At 42.7% G+C, this 20,883-nt stretch overlaps 1 protein-coding gene and 1 pseudogene across 1 annotated transcript in view; one reads left to right on the forward strand and one right to left on the reverse strand.

The window, feature by feature from the left end:
- Positions 1-3,870: 3,870 nt before the first annotated feature.
- Positions 3,871-5,836, forward strand: LOC111546495 (annotated as a pseudogene).
- Positions 5,837-10,445: 4,609 nt separating this feature from the next.
- The window catches only part of DTD1 (D-aminoacyl-tRNA deacylase 1), a 191,226-nt gene continuing 180,788 nt past the window's right edge, over positions 10,446-20,883 (reverse strand). Inside the window, exon 6 of the mRNA XM_023217776.2 lies at positions 10,446-10,735. The gene's annotated coding sequence lies outside the window, so the exon portion shown is untranslated. The remainder of the gene's footprint in view (positions 10,736-20,883) is intronic.

Here is a 20,883-nt window from a genome sequence, read left to right on the forward strand (position 1 = left end):
TAGACATGTGACTTGCATTTTTTTTCATGTAGCAAATAAGCCAAACAGCAGCTTGAAAAATGCTTTCTACTTGGACATACCCTCTTGCTATAGAGAACCCTTCCACCATCATGTGAAGAAGCCTGGTCTAGCCTGCTGGAGGATGAGAGATCACATGGAGTGAGGCCCCAACCATTCCAGCCAAAGCCCCAGTATTAGAATTAAGATCATCCAAGACCATGGCATCCCACCTGAGAAATTCAGATAAGAAGGGCCACTTAAACAGCCCACAGAATCTTAAAAAGTAAAAAATGAGTGTTACCACTACACATCTATTAGAATGGCAAGAATCTAAGACACTGACAACAACAAACGCTGGTGAGGACGTGGAGCAACAGGAACTCTCACTTACTGAAGATGGAAATGCAAAATAGTGCGGCTACTTTGGAAAACAGTTTGGCTGTTTCTTACAACACTAAATATATTATTATTATAAGATCCAGAAATTTTTCTCCGTAACACTTACCCAAAAGAGTTGAAAACTTATGTACACACAGAAACCCGCACATGGATATTTAGAGCAGCTTTTGATATGGTTTGGTTCTGTGTCCCCACAGAAATCTCATCTTGTAGCTCCCATAATTCCCACATGTTGTGGGAGGGACCTGGTGGGAGACGAGTGAATCATGGGGGTGGGTCTTTCCCTTGCTGTTCTTGTGATAGTGAGTGGGTCTCACAAGATCTGATGGTTTTAAAGAACAGGAATTGTCTGCACAAGCTCTTTTATTTTGCCTGCTGCCATCCACATAAGATGTGACTTGCTCTTCCTTGCCTTCTACCATGATTGTGAGGCCTCCTCAGCCATGTGGAACTGTAAATCCAATTAAATCTCTTTATTTTGTAAATGGCCCAGTCCTGGATATGTCTTTATCAGCAGCATAAATATGGACTAATACAGTAAATTGGTACCAGTAGAGTGGGGTGTTGTTGAAAATATCCTCAAAAATGTGGGATTAACTTTGGAACTGGGTAACAGGTAGAGGTTGGAACAGTTTGGAGGGCTCAGAAGAAGACAGGAAAATGTGGGAAAGTTTGGAACTTCCTAGAGACCTGTTGAATGGCTTTGCCCAAACTGCTGATAGTGATATGAACAATAAGGACCAGGCTGAGGTGGTCCCAGATGAAGATGAGGAACTTCTTGGGAACTGGAGTAAAGGTGATTCTTGTTATGTTTTAGAAAAAGGAACTGGTAGCAGTTTTGCCCCTGCCCTAGAGATTTGTGGAACTTTGAACTTGAGAGAGATGATTTAGGGTATCTGGTGGGGGAAATTTCTAAGCAACAAAGCATTCACGAGGTGACTTGGGTGCTGTTAAAGGCACTCAGTTTCAAAAGGGAAACAGCATAAAAGTTTGGGAGATTTGCAGTCTGGCAATGCAATAGAAAATAAAATCCCATTTTCTAAGGAGAAATTCAAGCCAGCAGCAGAAATTTGCCTAATAACGAGGAGCTAAACGTTAATCCCCAAGACAATGGGGAAAATGTCTCCAGGGCATGTCAGAGGTCTTCACAGCAGCTTCTTCCATCAAAGGCCGAGAGGTCTAGGAGGAAAAAATGGTTTCCTGGGTCAGGCCCAGGGTTCCCATTCTGTGTGCAGCCTAAGGACTTGGTGCCCTGCCTCTCAGTCATTCCAGCCATGGTTTCAGAGGGTGCAAGCCCCAAGCCTTGGCAGCTTCCACATGGTGTTGAACCTGTGAGTGTAGAGAAGTCAAGAATTGAGGTTTGGGAACCTCCACCTAGGTTTCAGAAGATGTATGGAAATGCCTGGATGTCCAGTCAGGAGTCTGCTGCAGGGTGGGGCACCCGTGGAAAACCTCTGCTAGGGCAATGCAGAAGGGAAATGTAGGATGGGGGCTCCCACACAGAGTCCCTACTGGGGAACTGCCTAGTGGAACTGTGAGAAGAGGGCCGCCAGCCTCCAGATTCCGGAATGGTAAATCCACCAACAGCTTGCACCATGCACCTGGAAAAGTTGCAGACACTCAGCACCAGCCCATAAAAGCAACCAGGAGGGAAGCTGTACCCTGCAAAGCCACAGGGGCAAAGCTACCCAAAACCATGGGAACTCACCTCTTACTTCAGCATGACCTGGATGTGAGACATGGAGTCAAAGGAGATCATTTTGGAACTTTGAGATTTGACTGCCCTGCTGGATTTTGGACTTGCATGGGGCCTGCAACCCTTTGTTTTGGCCAATTTCTCCCATTTGGAATGGCTGTATTTACCTAATGCCTGTACCCCCATTGTATCTAGAGAGTAACTAACTTGCTTTTGATTTTACAGGCTCATAGGCAGAAGGGACTTGCCTTGTCTCAGATGAGACATTGGACTGTGGACTTTTGAGTTAATGACGAAATGAGTTGAGACTTTGGGGGACTGTTGGGAAGGCATGATTGGTTTTGAAATGTGAAGATATGAGATTTGGGAGGGGCTGGGGTGGAATGATGTGGTTTGACTCTGTTTCCCCACCCAAATCTCATCTTGTTCACATGTGGGAGGGACCCAGGAGGAGATTATTGAGTCATGGGGACGGGTCTTTCCCATGCTGTTCTCATGATAGTGAATGCGTCTCATGAGATCTGATGGTTTTAAAAAGTGGGAGTTTCTCTGCGCAACCTCTTTTATTTTGCTTGCCACCATTCACGTAACATGTGACTTGCTCCTCCTGCCTTCCACCATGATTGTGAGGCCTCTCCAGCCATGTGGAACTGTAAGCGCAATTAAACCTCTTTCTTTTGTAAATTGCCCAGTCTTGGGTATGTCTTTCTTTATCAGCAACATGAAAATGGACTAATACAGCTTTATTCATGATTGCCAAAACTGGAAGCAACCAAGATGTCCTTCAGTAGGTGGATAAATCATGGTACATCCAGATAATGGAATATTCAATGCTTAAAAAAAATGAGCTGTCAAGCCATGGAAGAACCTTAACTGCATATTACTAAGTGAAAGAAGCCAGTCCAAAAAGGCTACATACTGTAGGATTCCAAATATATGATATTCTGTAAGAGACAAAATTGGGGGACAGCAAAATCATCAGTGGTTATCAGGGGTTAGGAGGAGGGAAGGATGAACAGGCAGAGCAAAGGATTTTTAGGGCAGTGAACCAATCTACATGATACTATAATGGTGAATACAAGGCATTGTACATTTGCCCCAACCACATAGAATATAGGACACCTAGAGTGAGCCCTATGGTAAACTGTAGATTTTGGTTGATCTTGGTGTATCAACGTAGGTTTATCAGTCGTAACAAATGTATGACTTTGGTTTTGGATGTTAGTCAGGGAGGCTGCATATGTGTTGGGGTAGAGGATGTGTAAGAGCTCTTTTTACTTTCTGCACTATTTTTCTATGAACTTAAAACTTCTCTAAAAAATAAAGTCTATTTTAAAAAATGTATGTCATTCTAAGCTACTGATTTTTGGAGTGGCTCGTTACATAGCAAAAGCTAACTGATACACTGGGTCAAACCTTGGGTGGGGAGGAGAATCAAAGGGAAATTGAGTCTCTATCACTTCAGAATTCAGATACACAAATGAGAAAACATACAATAAAATGACCCATGACGGAATTCAGGAATAAGTTATATCCACACCTATAGTTTGGCATATTAGTTAAAACCAGACAACAAACCGAGTCTAATATTTTACAAGGACACACTTCACCAGCCCCATTGCATGCTGTTTTAATTCCTTCCTGATTGTTAGGGAAAGGAATTACTTCCACTGAGGCTTGGCAACAAAATTCATATTTCTAGAAGCTTCAAAAATGGATTACGATAGAGTGAATGCAATTCCTAGGTTTACTTTTAAAGAGGCAGAGAGGATGAGATGTTTCAGCCTGAGCAGTTCAGCCATGCCATCTGCACCAAAGAGGGGAGTAAAGGCAATACTGCAACGGTGGATTATCCAGAATCATGTATTTGGTTCTTTGGAATGAGTGAGCTCACCACCGCTCTACTGCCTCCCCTCCACCCACCTTGATCTCTGTCTTCTTCTCACACACCAGTGAGCACAAATTGGGCCCAGTCTCTTATTAGAAGACCCTGACACTGATAACAAGGATTTCTCTGGATGTCAGGGATCATGTGCTGAGATCATTGCCTTGGAAGGTAAGACAAGAAAAATTCCCTGTAGATGCAAAACTGAAGTTGGGGATCCTGAGATCAGATTCCAGCCCCAGCAAGTTGGGTCCTGATGGGCATGCAGGCTGAAATCCTTATCTAACTCTGCAGCAGACTCTGGGAGTCAGAGATGAGGGAGCACAGAGCACATCTTATCAGCACAATGTCCTGAATTGTTAAGAATTCCATCAAGGCCGTTAATTAGCTACTAACCATATGCCTCTTGTCTTTGAATGTGCTTCCTAATCCAACATGAAAATGACAGCTAAATTACAGACTGATCCTGAAGCTGAACTGCTATACCTGATTCACTTTATTCGTAGTCTCCTTCCCATTCATAGGACAACCCAGGGAGATGAAGCAATTTACCCTGGACCAGTGGTGGGACAGCTCTGCCCACCATGCGCTCACACCCTGCAGAGAGGACAGGAACAATTGGAGAAGCCGTGTCTATACATTTTCAGACATTTCTCTGGTTTCAATGAAACAATATTTCAAGGGGTAGACTTCCCCAAATGCTCCACTTGTGACTATATGGGTCAACAAATGGGAGGCATTAGGTTGAAATTAAGTGTGCTTTTTTTTATAGTAAAAATAGTGATAGAGGAATAGAAAGGTATGTTACTATTTTGCCCCACACCCAAAGTCACACCATGATATTGAAACATTTGTTTTAATTGCATTGTTTCTTTTACTAACATCAATAACATGCTGACAAAGTAGCTGCTGGCAAGAACACAAAGCAGCTTGAACTCTCCTACAGTGCTGGTGGGAGTGCAAAATGGCTCAGGTCATTTTTCAGCACCTATATTAGAAGTCAGCACCTACATTAAGAAATTGGCTACAGCTCAGACACAGAAGTGTTTGTGCCAATTATCAGTGGGAATGGTGACAGAAGGCTCACCCAGGTGCTCACATGCCTTGGCTCAAGGGATGAAAAGTCACCTGTAAAGATGGCCATGCCTGTGGAACCTTACTGCCGGAAGCTCTGGATTGCATTCTACCACCAACTTGTCCAACTAACAAGCCATTGCTTGAGTCTGCCCCTCAGGGATGTCCACAGTATTGGTGGTATCGATACTGCCCCTGTGGGCCAAATGGAGACTGGTGCTCTCAAGCCTAGAATGGGTACTGCACCTTTGCTCAAGTCAACATCACAACTGAAGTCTGCTGAAATGCACCATTAAGCTTTGAGTGGAGCTTTTCCTGGGGACAATGTGGGCTTCAATGTCAACAACATGTCTGTCAAAGATGCTTATTGTGGCAACCTGGTTGGTGACACCAAAAATGACCCATCAATGGAAGCAGCTGGCTTCACCGCTCAGGTGATTACCCTGAACCATCAAGGCCAAATCAATACTGGCTGTGCCTCTGTGCTGGATTGTCACATGGCTCATATTGCTTGCAAGTTTGCTGAGCTGATGGAGAAGGTTGGTCACCATTCTGGTGGTAAGGTGGAAGATGAACCCAGATTCTTCAAATCGGGTGATGCTGCCATTGTTGATATGGTTCTGTGTGTAGAAAGTTTCTCTGACCATCTTCTTCCGGGTCCCTTTGCTGTTGATAATGTGATACAGACAGTTGCTGTGGATGTCATTAAAGCAGTGGACAAGAAGCCTGCGGGAGCTGGCTAGGCCACCAAGTCTGCCCAGAAATCTCAGAAGGCCAAATGAATATTAGCCCTAATACATGCCACCCAAGTCTTAATCAGTGGTGGAAACAGTCTTAGAACTGTTTGTTTCAATTTGACATTTAAGTTAACAGTAAAAGACTGGTGAATAATAAATGCATCCTAAAACCTCCAGAAGGAAAGGAGAATGTTTTGTTTTTTGTTGTTGTTGTTGTTGTTGTTGTTTTGAGACGGAGTCTTGCTCTGTCGCCCAGGCTGGAGTGCAGTGGCACGATCTCGGCTCACTGCAAGCTCCACCTCCCGGGTTCACGCCATTCTCCTGGCTCAGCCTCCTGAGTAGCTGGGATTACAGGCGCTGGCCACCGCGCCCGGCTTATTTTTTGTATTTTTAGTAGAGACGGGGTTTCACCATGGTCTTGATCTCCTGACCTTGTGATCCGCCCGCCTCGGCCTCCCAAAGTGCTGGGATTACAGGCTTGAGCCACCGCGCCCAGCCGGAAAGGAGAATGTTTTGTGGAACATTTGTTTGTGTGTGTGTGACAGTTGTTTGAAGTTATTAGTTTTTAACATCAGTTCTTATTAATCAGAATCAATGTGACCAAACGTCTGTCACAGGATTTTGAGACCCGTGAAAACCGTGTTGAATGAGGACAAAAAGGTCCAGGGTGACAAAATTAACCTAAAATTGCATTTTGCATGTGGGAGGGAACACTGTTTTTTAATGATTGTTTTCATTCGTTGGGTGAAAGCAGAGGCGTTGAGTTAGATTTAAGTGATCACCCCTAAATCACTGTCAGACCCCAGAGAGCCAAGTGAGCTCCCCCAGGAACCAGTTGGACATCAGGGGATAGTGGGCACTGTTACCTGCCTGGCACCTCCTCCACTTTTTGCCACAATGTCTATCTTCTCCTTTGGGGTGCTCCCTTCTCACCACCCCCTGTGGTCCTATCAATCGAGTTTCTGCCCACTTACCCACTGAAGCCCTGGGAACATGTCCCAAGTCAGACCAGTGCTCCCCAAGAAATCTGAATCTTGAGCCAAATGACACAAAGAACAACAACAACAACAACAACAACAACAAAGTCAGCAAAAATAAAATGGTTCCCATGGTAGTGCCCTGAAATGACTGTCCATCAATCCCTACTTCAGAGACTGCCCCCCACCCCTAGAGCTGCCCTGTTCCTGATGCTTTTGAGGTCTCATTGCAAAACTCCTCCACCAAGCCTGTGAGCTTTCTGACGCCCTTCTCATGGGTGGCTGTTCTGTTTAAGTTGGCTACAGTCTGTTTCTGTTGTTTGCCACCAAAGATCACTCGCTGGCATGCCAGTGCTGTAGTTGAGAGAGCCTTACTTTTTTCCTATTGGGGCATGTTTTGGTTAATTCTTGCTCACCGGATCACGTGGTGTGGTAGATTATTATAATAATGGCCCCTTATGAGTCCATGCCCATTTACGATGTGGCATTGCTCTCCCTCCCATCAAGACTTCACCCTTGGAGTTTATTTCTGTACCTCCCTGCATATGAGCTGGCTTTGTCTATTATTTTAACCAATAAAACATCGTGGAAGTGATGTGTGTGGTTTCATGAGTCTAGGCCTTAAGAGACCTTGTTGCAGCTTCCATCTTCAACTTCTTGGAACCCTGAGACCGCCATGCTGTGAGGAAGCCCATGCTGGCCTCCCGGACGATTAGAGGCCATTTAGAGAACGGAGGTGTCCTGCAAACAGCCAGATGTGTGACTGAGGGCATCTTGGACTCTTCAGCCCAGCTTAATCATAAGATGATAACAGTCATGTGTGTGTACCCAGATGAGACCAGCAGAGAAACTACCAAGATTGCCAACCCACAGAAATGTGAGAAATAATTAATGGTTGTATTTTAAGCCACTAAATCAGCCAGTCAATTGATGAGGAAAGAAATGGAGCACAGGACACAGCAGCTATGAAACACTGGTAGCAGTGGCAGCAGCGGCGGCAGCATCATGTGCAGGGCTGGGGTGTGTATATGCATGTGTGCAGGGCAAACTGGAGTGGAAATGGACCCCAGCTGCAAGAAACAGTCAATATGTTAATGGTGGAGGATGTCCAGGTTCTTGGCGTCTTGAACAAAGAATTGGACACAACGCACAAACAAAGAAAGGAAGGAATGAAGGGTTTTATTAAAAATGAAAGTAGACTCCACAGTGTGGGGGGCAGGCCTGAGCGCAGGGGCTCAAAGGCCCTGTTACAGAGCTTTTGTGAGTTTAAATACCCTCTACTTGGGGCACACCCTATGTAAATGAAGAGGATGAAGTAAAGTTACAAAGTCATATATGGCATATGCCCTTTGGTTATTTCTGTGGTTTACAATAACTAACATAACTATAACTGTGATTGGTAACATATACTTAGACATTAGAATTTTAGAAATCCTATAAAATTTCAGAATATATATTAGTATTATTCACAAAAATGTAACCTAAAGAAGATTGAGCATCATTTTGGCAATCCCAGGTAGCTAAACATGTCAAATGATCCTGTTTACCTCTCTTTTCTGGACATTTCAGGGCCTTCTGAAGTATTTGAAAAGTCAGGTGCCGGGGAAGACAATGTTGAAACTGAAGTTTGATTTTGAGAATTCCAGATGACCACATGTTATTTATTTATTTTTTTTTGCCAAAATCATGACTCAGAAATTTTAAAGAAGCAAAAATCTTATAACTCTTTTGAATTTAGTCAACATGTTCACACAGAGAACCTCTTCTGCAAATTTAATTTTCACTATTTTTCCACAACTTTTTTGAACTTTCTGCTTTATCTAACTTAAAACAATCCTTTAAGCCTCAGCAAAAATTTACATTCCCATGCCTTCATATAACCTTTTACTAAACACACACACACACACACACACACGCACACACATTTTACTGTTCTTACACACCTTACAGACAATAAGTTACAGAACAGAACTTCCTAAAGTTGACAATCATGCAGTAGTTAAGTAAAAAGAGGTCCCTAATCTTAGGAAATACACATTAAGGTATTTAGAGGTGAGTAACCATTAGATATGTAAATTACTCTCAAGTATGAAGGTAATTTTTCCTTGAATGGGTTCAGGAAAAAATGTATATATGCAAAGGGGGTGGAAAGAAATAACAAATGGAGGAAAATGTTAGCAACAGGTAAATCTGAATAAAGCACATAGGATATATTTTGTGCTATTCTTGAAACTTTTCTGCAAGTTTGAAATTGTTTTCAAATGAAAAGCTTTAAAGTAAACTTTTAAGTTATTTATCATAGTAGTTTGTAATCCTACATTCCTAGATATCCAGAGATTTTTCTCCTTATTTTTAATCTCTTCCATATTGTTGACCCCAAAATGCCAAAAGCCAGTCTGTTATTCTTGTTAATACAGACTGATTTTCAGAGTGGTGAGTTTGCTAAAATGGGTGATCATCACCTTGAGGAGAGAGGGGCATCTGAAGCAGCCTGTGTAAGGAAATTGACCCCACTCTAGGTGGAGCCAAATGGGTGCCGGAGTTGGGGGGATCCTGATTATGCCCGGGGTCGTCACTCTCCAGTCAAAGCACAGCCACTGCTTGGCTCCCTGTGGGATCCACCTTTAGGCAGGGAGGGCTTCCTCTTTCCATGTCCTCATGCAGAAGCAGCCCTCTTCAGGGAGTAATAGGAAATGTGGGGAGAACATTATTTGCCATGAGTTCTTCACGAGGTATTTCTGTTTCCTTGTTGAGCAGCAACACTTGCATCGATGTGTGCCAAAAAGAAAACCCAAAACTGAATAGAGTCGCATAGCCAGGGAGTCCCAGCAGGCCCCTCTCACGCTCTCTCACTCCTGATCTGACCTCAGCCCATGGCTAGTGAAACCCATATCTGGAGTCAAGGGTTTGGAGAGAACACAGCCATAGCGAGCACAGTCCTCCACTTTCAGGCCCCTGCTTCCCTCCACTGTGACAGCATCAGCGAAGCAGCTGGTATCTCACTGTTCCTGTTCACAGGAATTATTATCTTGAAGCCTCACAGCAACCTAATGAGGGAGGCATGGCCACCGTACAAATATGAGAGATGCAGAGGTCAAACGACTTGAAAGGGTCAGGCCTCTAGTAACTTGCACAGGATGGAAGCCAGACCTGGTTCTGGTAATGCTGAGCTCTGGGGCATAAAGTTTCCCACTTCATGTACCAAGCAACCCCCACTGATCATTTCCTTGAGTTCCACCCCATTTATTATACCACAGAGAAGGCAAAGCCTATCCTTGTGCTTGGCCCAGAAAAGGAAGACAAGACCCTTAGACCAAAGCCCATTTTCTCTGGAATACCACCAAAAATGGTGGAGGGCCTGGAGTGCTGGCATTGCCCTCAGATACTGCTCCAATGTAACTGAATAACCTGGTAACGGACAGTAAGAAAAGGCTTGCAAGGTCTTGAATGGGGCATTACGTCTGCGTACTAGGCCTTCCTTGAGGTTCTCAGGATACTCTGCTTCTCCAGGTTTGTTCTCTAGGTACACCTTGATATAAGCTGTCTGCTGTTGCCTGGACATCTCCTACATGTCCCAGACCACCAACCAAGCTTCCCTGGAAACTCTCCTCAGCTATCCCTTCTACCAAAAGCTTGGGAATTCTTGCTGGATCACCTCAGGAGACCTTGTTGCCACCTGTACTGAAGTACTCTCCACATTGTTGTGGCTGCATGTCTGTCTGTCCGTCCATCTTCTCAGCCAACTATAAATCCTTTGGTCAGGGCTCAGTGACATTTGTCCTTATGTGTCCAGAAACTAGCACAGTAGCCAACATAGTCTGTTGAATAAATGAATGAATGAACAAATGAGCCCCAGGATTCTTAGTTTTGATCCATGGTCCAGTCACTTTCTTTGATCTTGAGCAAGTCAGTTGCCTTCTAGGTGGCCTCATCTCTGCAGTGGTGAAGAATCTTCTCTGGCACATATCTGTTCCAGAAAAAAAGTAGCAACTGCTAGAGCATTTTCAAATTCAAGATACCATTGCCATGTGCATTATCCTTATGGTTTTAAGGAAGAAGGGCATGATCGAAGAGCTTTGTAAGGTGGAAGGCACAATGTAAAAGCTAGTACACCTGTGGTTCTCAGCCTCAGCTGCTCATCAGAGACACCTAAGAAATCTCACTGGTTTTGGATGCAGCCTGGGCACCAGGATTTTCAAAACTTCCCCAGGTAACTGTAATATGCAGCTTAGATTGAGACCTCTGGTAGACTCAGACATGTGATGCTTGCCACTCTCCTGTTCGGAATAGACTAAAGCAGTGGCTCTCAAAATTTAGGCACATTACTATTAGCTGGAGGCTTGTTAAAACCGAGATTTCTAGAAGGAGGGGGCAGAACAAGATGGCTATATAGAAGTCTCCAGCAATTGTCCCCCCGCCTGTTTGAAATGCTTGTTCCCCAGTGCCGTAACGAAATTGCACTTGAACATAAATTCAATTTACTCATCAAGGCCATTTTTACTTTCTGCAGAAAGGGTACACTCACCAGCAGTTTTGCCACAAGAGTACACCGGAAAAAGGAGACAGGGCTATTTATAACTTAAAGTGTCCACCCTACTTCCGTGTCTGGTTTCCATTGGCTGGAACGGGCCCTCACATTCTGTATTTGTCCCAATTGGCTAGCAACTTAGAACTTTTTTAAAAAGGCAAAGTCAGAGGAGAATAAAGGAAGGCGGAAGTAATTTGTGGAATGCTGAGAAAGGTAAAAACACCTTCAAATAAGGAAGAGGAACAGACTATGACCTAATGCTTGCTTGGGCCAGTGTAAGCGTGCCAGGGCAAATATTTAGGCTAGATTGTGGGAGCTAAAAACATAAAGTACATTGATTTCTTTATCACGGCTAGCAGATGTTTAAGAATGTTAGCACAGGTCTTTGAATGAATTTTGCTTCTAACAGAAGTTACCATTTACTCCTAATTAAATGGGGAGGCAAGTCTTTGAAGAGGACCCTCTATTTTACTTTTTACAATTCCCCCTCTTTTTACTTCATAATTCCTCTTCAAACTTGTTTAATATGTTTTGACTTAATTGCTTTGTTTGTCCTTCTAAGAGAAGTAATTTTTTGGCTAGCAGATATTTTAAAACGTTAGCACAGGTCTTTGAATACATTTTGCTTCTAAGAGAAGTTCCTATTTATTCCTAGTTAAATGGGGAGGAAAGTCTTTGAAGAGGAACCTCTACTTGACTTTTTACACACACAACAGAGGAACACCAAATTGAACAACTATCAACACAAAAAGACATCTTCATAAAAACCAAAAATCAGGTAAATGATCACAATACCTGGTTTAAACATCATATTAAGGAAAGAGGCACTGAAGAGGGTAGGAAAGACAGTCTTGGGTTGCTTTTATCACCCCTCCCCTATCTCCTGGCAGTAGCCACATGGTGCGGAGAGAGAATCTGTGCACTAAGAGGAGGGACAGCGCAGTGATTACGGCACTTTGCATTGAAACTCAGTGCTGCCCTGTCACAGTGCAAAGCAACACTGGGCAGAAATCAGCTAACATTCATGGAGAGAGCTTTTAGACCAGCCCTAGCCAGAGGAGAATTGCTCATCCCAGCCGTTGGAACCTGAGTTCCAGCAAGCCTCACTGCTGTGGGCTAAAGTGCTCTGGGTTCTACATAAACTTGAAAGGCAGTCTAAGCCACAAGGACTACAATTCCTGGGCAAGTCTTGATGCTGTGCTGGGCTTGGAGTCAGTGGACTTGGTGTGCACATGACTTAGGGAGGCAACAGCTAAGGGAGTATTTGCATGTCCTCCCTCAACCCCAGGCAGAGAAGCTGATGACTCCAGGAGAGATTCCTTCTCTCTGCTTAAGGAGAGGAGACGGGAGAGTGAGGAGGACTGTGTCTTGCAACTTGGACACCAGCTCAGCCACAGTAGACAGGACAATAGGCATCCCAGGCCCTAGCTCCCAGATGACGTTTCTAGACACAGCCCAGGCCTTCAAGGCCTTCAAGGGAAGGACCCAGTCCTGACAGGATTTATGACCTGCTGACTGAAGAGCCCTTGGACCCTGAATCATTGGCAGTGGTAGCCAGGCGGTACTCACCAAAGGCCTTGGGTGAGACTCAGAGCCATACTGGCTTTGGGTGTAAATCAGCCTACTGCTGACTGTGGTGGCTATGAGCAAAGTCTATTTCAGCTTAGAAAAGGAGGGAAGAGCAAAGGGGATTTTCTCTTGCAGCTCCACCACAGTGGAGTAGAGAACCAAGCAGGCTCCTGGGGCTGCTGATTCCAGGCCTTTGCTCCTAGACAGAATTTCTGGACCTGCCTTGGGCCAGAGGGGAGCCCATTGCCCTGAAGGGAGAGTCTCGGGACTGGCAGCATTCGCCACATGCTGACTGGAGAACCCTTGGGCCTTGAGTGAACATCAGCAATAGCCAGGCCCTGTTTACCGTGGGCTGTGGTAGTGATGGCCATAAGAAGGGACTCCTCTGCTTGAGGAAAGAAAAGAGAAAGATGGGAAGGACTTTGTCTGGGGGCTTTGGTGCCAGCTCAGCCACAGAAGAATAGAGCACCAGGTAGATTCCTAAGGTTCCCCACTCCAGGCCCCGGCTCCCAGTCAGCATCTCTGGGCTGGTCCCAGGCTTGGGGAACTCATTGCTCTGAAGTAAGAGACACATGCCTGGCTGGATTTGCCACCTGCTGATTGTGCAGCCCTTGGGCCCTAAGTGAACATTGGTAGTAACCAGGCAGTGGTTACTGCAGGCCTTGGCAAGACCCAGTGCTGTGCTGGCTTTGGGTGTGACTCTGTTGTGGTGGTCATGGCGATCCTTGTGTCATCCCACTCCCAGCTCCAGGCAGCTCAGCACAGGGAGAGAGACTTCATTTGTTTAGGGGAAAGTAAAAGAAAAGAACAAAAGTCTCTGCCTGATAATCCAAAGAATTCTGGATCTTACCCAAGATGACCAAGGCAGTACTTCTATGAGTCTGCAAGAGGCACAGCATTACTGAGTTTCGGGTGCCCCTAAAGCAGATATGGTTGCAGTGACCAAAGACTTAAATCACAACACCTAAGCCCCTTTGAATACTTGGAAAGCCTTCTCAGGAAGAAAGGGTAAAAGCAAGCCCAGACCACAAAAACTATCATCAATACCTAACTCTTTAATGCCTAGCCACCAACAAACATCCACAAGCATCAAGACCATCCAGGAAAACATGACCTCACCAAATGAAATAAATAAGGCACCAACAATTAATCCTGGAGATATAGAGATATGTGACCTTTCAGAGAATTCAAACAGCTGTTCTGATGCTCAGTGAAATCCAAGATAACACAGAAGAGGAATTCAGAATCCCATCAGATAAATTGAACAAAGAAATTGAAATAATTAAAAGAATTAAGCAGAAATTCTGATGCTGAAAAATGCAATTGACATACTGAAGAATGCATCAAAGCCACTTTCTCTTTCTGTCTCTCCCTCCCTGCCTCCCTCTCTCCCCTTCTCCCTCTCTCTTTCTCTCTCTTTTGAGACAGGGTCTTGCTCTGTCACCCAGACTCTCTCTATCTCTCTTTTGAGACAGGGTCTCACTCTGTCACCCATGATTGCAGTGGTGCAATCATGGCTCACTGCAGCCTTGACCTCCTGGGCTCAAGTGATCCTCCCCACTCAGCCTCCTGAGTAGCTGGGACTACAGGTGTGCACCACAGTGGGCTAATTTTGTTGTCGTTGTTTGTTTGTTTTGTAGAGGCAGGGTTTTCCCTTGTTGCCCAGGCTGGTCTCAAACTCCTGGCCTCAAGCAAACCACCTGCCCCAGCCTCCCAAAATGCTAGGATTACAGGCAGGAGCTGCCATGCCCAGCCCAGAGTCTATAAACAGCAGAATTGATCAAGCAGAAGAAAGAATTAGTGAGCTTGAAGACAGGCTATTTGAAAATACACAGAGAAGACAAGCAGAAAGAATTTTTTTTTAATGAAGCATGCCTACAAGATCTAGAAAATAGTCTCAAAAGGGCAAATCTAAGAGTTATTGACCTTAGAAAGGAAGTAGAGAGAGAGATTGGGGTAGAATGTTTATTCAAAGGGGTAATAACAGAGAATTTCCCAAACCTAGAGAAAGATGCTAGTATTCAAGTACAAGGTTATAGAACTCCAAGTCGGTTTAACCCAAATAAGACTACCCCAAGACATTTAATAATCAGACCTCCAAAGGTTAAGGATAAAGAAAGAATCCTAAAAGCAGCAAGAGAAAAGAAACAAATAATATACAGAAAAGCTCCAATACCTCTGGCAGCAGGCTTCTCAGTGCAAACCTTACAGGCCAGGAGAGTGGCATGACATATTTAAAGGGCTGAAAAAAAAAGTTTCATTCTAGAATAGTGTATCCAGTTAAGATATCCTTCACACACAGAGAAAAAATAAAGACTTTCCCAGACCAAAAAAAAAAAAAAAAAGAAAGAAAAGAAAAAGCTGAGGCATTTCATCAACACCAGACATGTCCTACAAAAAATGCTAAAGGGAGTTTTTCAATCTGAAAGAAAAAACATTAATGGCCAATAAGAACTCATCTAAAGGTAAAACAAAACAAAACAAACCAACAAAAAAACTCCCTGGTAATATTAAGTACACAGAAACACAGACTATTATAATATTGTAATTGTGGTATATAAACTACTTCCATATCTTGAATAGAAAGACTAAAAAGGGTCCTATCAAAAATAATAACTTTTCAAGACATAAACAGTATAATAAGATATAAATAGAAACAACAAAAAGTTAAAAAGTGAAGGGACGAAGTTAAAGTGTAGAGATTTTATTAGTTTTCTCTTTGCTTGTTTGCTTTATGCAATCAGTGTTAAGTTGTCATCAGTTTAAAATAATGGGTTATAAGATATTATTTGTAAGACTCATGGTAACCTCAAATCAAAACAACATACAAGAGATACACAAAAAACAAAAATAAAGAAATTAAAACACCACCTGAGAAAATCACCTTCACTAAAAGGATGACTGGAAAGAAGGAAAGAAGAAAGAGAAGACCACAAAACAATCAGAAAAACAAATAGCAAAATGGAATAAGTAAGTCCTTACTTATCAATAATAACATTTAATGTAAATGAACTAAATTACCCAATAAAAAGACATAGAGTAGCTGAATTGATTAAAAAACAAGACCCAACAATCTGTTGCCTACAAGAAACACACTTCAGCTATAAAGACACACATAGACTGAAAATAAAGGGATGGAAAAATGTATTCCATGCCAATGGAAACTAAAAAAGAGCAGGAGTAGCTGTTCTCATGTGAGACAAAATAGATTTCAAGACCAAAACTATAAAAAAAGACAAAGAACATTATTATATATTTATAAAGAGGTCAATTCAGCAAAAGAACATAACAATTCTAAATATACATGCACCCAACACTGAAGCACCCAGATATATAAAGCAAATATTATTAGAGCTAAAGAGAGAGACAGATCCCAATGCATTAATAGCTGAAGACTTCAACACCCCACTGTCAGCATTGGACAGATCACCCACACAGAAAATCAGCAAAGATAAATTGAACTTAATCTGCACTACAGACCAAATGGACCTAATAGATATTTACAGAACATTTCATCCAATGGCTGCAGAATACACATTTTTTTCCTCAGCACATGGATCATTCTCAAGGATAAACCATATGTTAGACCACAAAACAAGTATTAAAACATTCAAAAACATTGAAATTATATCAAATATCTTCTCTGGCCACAATGTAATAAAACTAAAAATCAATAACAACAGTAATTTTGGAAATCATATAAACACATGGAAATTGAACAATGTGCTCCTCAGTGACCAGTGGGTCAACAAAGAAATTAAGCAGAAAATTTGGCCAGGCACAGTGGCTCACACCTGTAATCCCAGCACTTTGGGAGGCTGAGGCGGGTGGATCACTAGGTCAGGAGATTGAGACCATCCTGGCTAACACAGTGAAACCCCGTCTCTACTAAAAATACAAAAAATTATCCGGGCGTGTGGCGGGCGCCTGTAGTCCCAGCTACTCAGGAGGCTGAGGCAGGATAATGGCGTAAACCCGGGAGGCGGAGCTTACAGTGAGCGGAGATAGCGCCACTGCACTCCAGCCTGGGCGACAGAGCGAGACTCCGTCTAAAAAAAAAAAAAAAAAAAATGAAATTAAGCAGAAAATTTAAGAATTTCTTGAAACACATGGAAATGGAAATACAACGTGCCAAAAACTATGGGATACAGTGAAAGCAGTACTAACAGGAAAGTTTATAGCAATAAGCATCTACATCTAAAAAGTAGAAAAACTTCAAATAAACAACCTAATGATGAATCTTAAAGAAATAGAAAAGCAAGAGTAAGCAAAATCAAAAATTAGAAGAAAAGAAATCATAAAGATCAGAGCAGAAATAAATGAAATTTAAATTAAAAAAATACAAAAGATCAACAAAAGGGAAAGTTGATTTTTTGAAAAGATAAACAAAATCAACAAACCCTTAACCCAAGTAAGAAAAAAGAAGACTCAAATAAACAAAATCAGAGATGAAAAAGGAGATATTGCAACTGATACCACAGAAATTCAAAGGATTATTAGAGGCTACTATGAGCAACTATATATCAATAAACTGGAAAACCTGGAAGAAATGCATGAATTCCTAGACACATACAACCTACCAAGATTGAACCATAAAGAAATCCAAAACCTGGACAGATAAATAACAAGTAATGAAATAAAAGCCATAATAAAAAATATCCCAGAAAAGAAAAGCCTGGGACCCAATGACTTCACTACTGAATTTTACCAAACATTTAAAAAACTAATACCAATCCTACTCAAACTATTCCAAAAAATAGAGCAGGGAATACATTCAAAATTATTCTGTATTGCCCTGATACCAAAACCAGACAAAGACATATCAAAAAAATTAAACAACAGGCCAGTATTCATGATGAACACTAATGCAGAAAATCCTCAACCAAATACTAGCAAACCAAATTCAACAACACATTAAACAGATCATTCATCATGAGCAAGTGGGTTTTAGACCAGGGATTCAAGGATGGTTCAATGTACACAAATTAATCAATGTAATACATCAAAGAAACAGAATGAAGGACAAAAAATTCATATGATCATTTCAGCATCATTTCAATTGTTGCTAAAAAAAAAAAAAAAAACATTTGATAAAATTCAACATCCCTAAAAACCCTGGGTATAGAAGGAACATATCTCAGCATCATTGATCATCCAAGATATGCAAATCAAAGCTACAATGAAATATCATCTCACCTCAGTTAATATGGTTTTTATCCAAAAGAAAGGCAATAACAAATGCTGGCAAGGATGTGGAGAAAAGAGGACCTTCACACTCTGTTGATGGGAATGTAGATAGTATAATCAGTACAGAGAATAGTTTTGAGGTTCCTCAAAAAACTAAAAATAGAACTACCACATGACCTAGCAATCCCACTGCTGAGTACATGCCCCAAAGGAAGGAAATTGGTATATCTAAGAGATATTAGCACTCCATGTTTATTGAAGCACTATTCACAATACCCAAGATTTAGAAGCAACCTGTGTCTATCAACAGGTGAATGGACAAAGAATATGTGGCACTTATACACAATGGAGTGCTGTTCAGCCACACAAAAGAATGAGATCCTGCCATTTGCAAAAACATGGAAGGAGTTGGACATCATTATGTTAAGCGAAATAAGCCAGGCACAGGAAGACAAACATTGCATGTTCTCACTTATTTGTGGAAGCTAAAAAAAATTAAAACAATTGAACTTAGAGAGAGAGAGAGAGAGTACAATGATGGTTACCAGAGGCTAGGAAAGGTAATGGTGGGGAGGGCAGTGGGGATGGCTAATGGGTAAAAAAGTTAGTTAGATAGAATGAATAAGATTTAGTATTTGATAGCACATCAGCGTGACTACAGTCAATAATAATTTAGTATGCATTTAAAAATAACTAAAAGAGTATAACTGGATTGTTTGTAACACAAAGAAAGGATAAATGCTGGAGGTGGTGAATACTCCATTTACCCCGATGTGGTTATTATGCACCGCATGCCTGTATCAAAATATCTCATGTACCCCATAAATATATATACCTACTATGCACCCACAAAAAATAAAGATAAATGAGTAAATACCTAGATTTCTTGGCTGCACCCTCAGTTTCTGATTCGGCAGGCTGGAGTGGGGAGAAGGGGAGGGATTCGAATGAGAGCAATGTCCAGTGCACAATCACAAGTAAAATAACCATTGTGTGAAGGTGCTGGTGACCAGTTAGACACGGTGCCACTGCTCAGCACCTCCTTCCTGCACTGGGTTGTGCTGGGGGCAGCATGGTGGGAGCAGGGCTATAAGGACAGGCTCTGGGACACGGTGGCCTGGCTTTGAATCCTGACACCACCACCTCCTAATGGAGTGATTTTGGTTAAGTTCCTTTTGGGAGACAATTCTCCGTGGGTCTCTGTTGTTTCTTCATAGCTTGTGAGCCGTGGTATTGGCCACCTCTGCTCTAGGACTCTATTTCCAAGGATGTTTCTATATTCAGTAGCCTTGGAACAGAGAGAGTGGCTCTCCCAGGGCAAAGACAGAGGATTTGGATTCTCTACACTTGGAATTCTTCTGTAGCACAACCCAGTGTGTGTGAAGGTGTCACCTGCTGGAATTAAGGTTAGGGAGCTGGCATAAACGCTGACACTAGATCCTGCTGTTGCTGTAATAAAGCTCAGCCCTGACCCTGACCCAGCGTCTCCTGTCTCCTGCCAGCACCCAGGACACTGCAGCAGACTGTCTACTGGTTAGCAGAGTAAGATTCCAGATCCTTCACAGTTCCTGACAGTCACTTCAATTCTCTATCTCAACTTACTCAACTGTAAGATGGGAATAATGAAAGAGGTGTGGGGATTACAAGAGCTGACACAGGTACAGGTCTTAGACTAGCTTCTGGCCATGTTTATGGGTTCAAATTCAGTTAGTTATTTTGTCTACTCTTGTAAGCAAAGGTTTCAAACTCAAAAAAGGCAAAACAAACATCATAATAGGGGACTCAAAGCCCAGTAGGTGAGGAGATAGCCTTACGAGGGACTCCGAATGAAGTTTCAAAAGCTCTGAGAGAACTTGAAGATGTGCACATGGGACAGTTACCACTGACAACTTCTAAAAATATTCTGAAGAGGCCGGGCGAGTGGCTCACACCTGTAATCCCAGCACTTTGGGAGGCCAAGGTGGGTGGATCACCTGGGGTAGGAAGTTCGAGACCAGCCTGACCAACATGGAGAAACCCTGTCTCTACAAAAAATTAGCCAGGCATGGTGGCGTATGCCTATAATTCCAGCTAGTGGGGAGGCTGAGGTAGGAGAACTGCTTGAAGTTAGGAGGCGGAGGTTGCAGTGAGCTGAAATCGCACCACTGCACTCCAGCCTGGGCAACAAGATCAAAACTCCATCTAAAAAAATAAAAATGAATAAATAAATAAATAAAAATTCTGAAGAGAGGGGACAGAAAACTGAACATGTGAAAAAATCCCAGACACTGCAGACAGCCCAGTTAGATGTGGGCTCCTAAAATCATTCTAGAAGAGATGATTAAACAGATGGCTCATGAGCCTGTGGAGAAGAACACAGTGATCATAGGAAGCCAGAATGTATTCACAAATCACACATTGTGCTGTACTAATATTTTTTGACAGGATCATTGGATTAATCATCAAAATACTGTGAAAATAGCATGGCTTGATTTCAGCAAGAATGGGCAACATGGGAAGGAGGAATGCAGGTTGGATGGGAATCGAAGTAATGCACCTATTGATCTGAAAGAGGATTCCAAATGGAGTGCCAGCTCTATCCTGTGAACTGTGTTTAGCCAAGACTTAGAGACAGAGAAAGCACGTCCAGGGTTGACTTAAAGCTGAGAAGAATCACCAAAGTGACACTGGAAATATTTCAATAGACCAGACCACAGGCCCAGCCCAACAGGCATACGATCAGTTCTTCTTTTGGTTCTTCACTGGTGGAGGACAGTGGTTACCTGGAATAAACCTGGAGGTTCAGTGACCTGCAGATGCAGGCTCAGTGGGAGCCAGAGATATGATGCAGC

This window comes from Piliocolobus tephrosceles, chromosome 20 (genome assembly GCF_002776525.5).
Source record: "Piliocolobus tephrosceles isolate RC106 chromosome 20, ASM277652v3, whole genome shotgun sequence".
Classification (NCBI taxonomy): Eukaryota; Metazoa; Chordata; class Mammalia; order Primates; family Cercopithecidae; genus Piliocolobus; species Piliocolobus tephrosceles.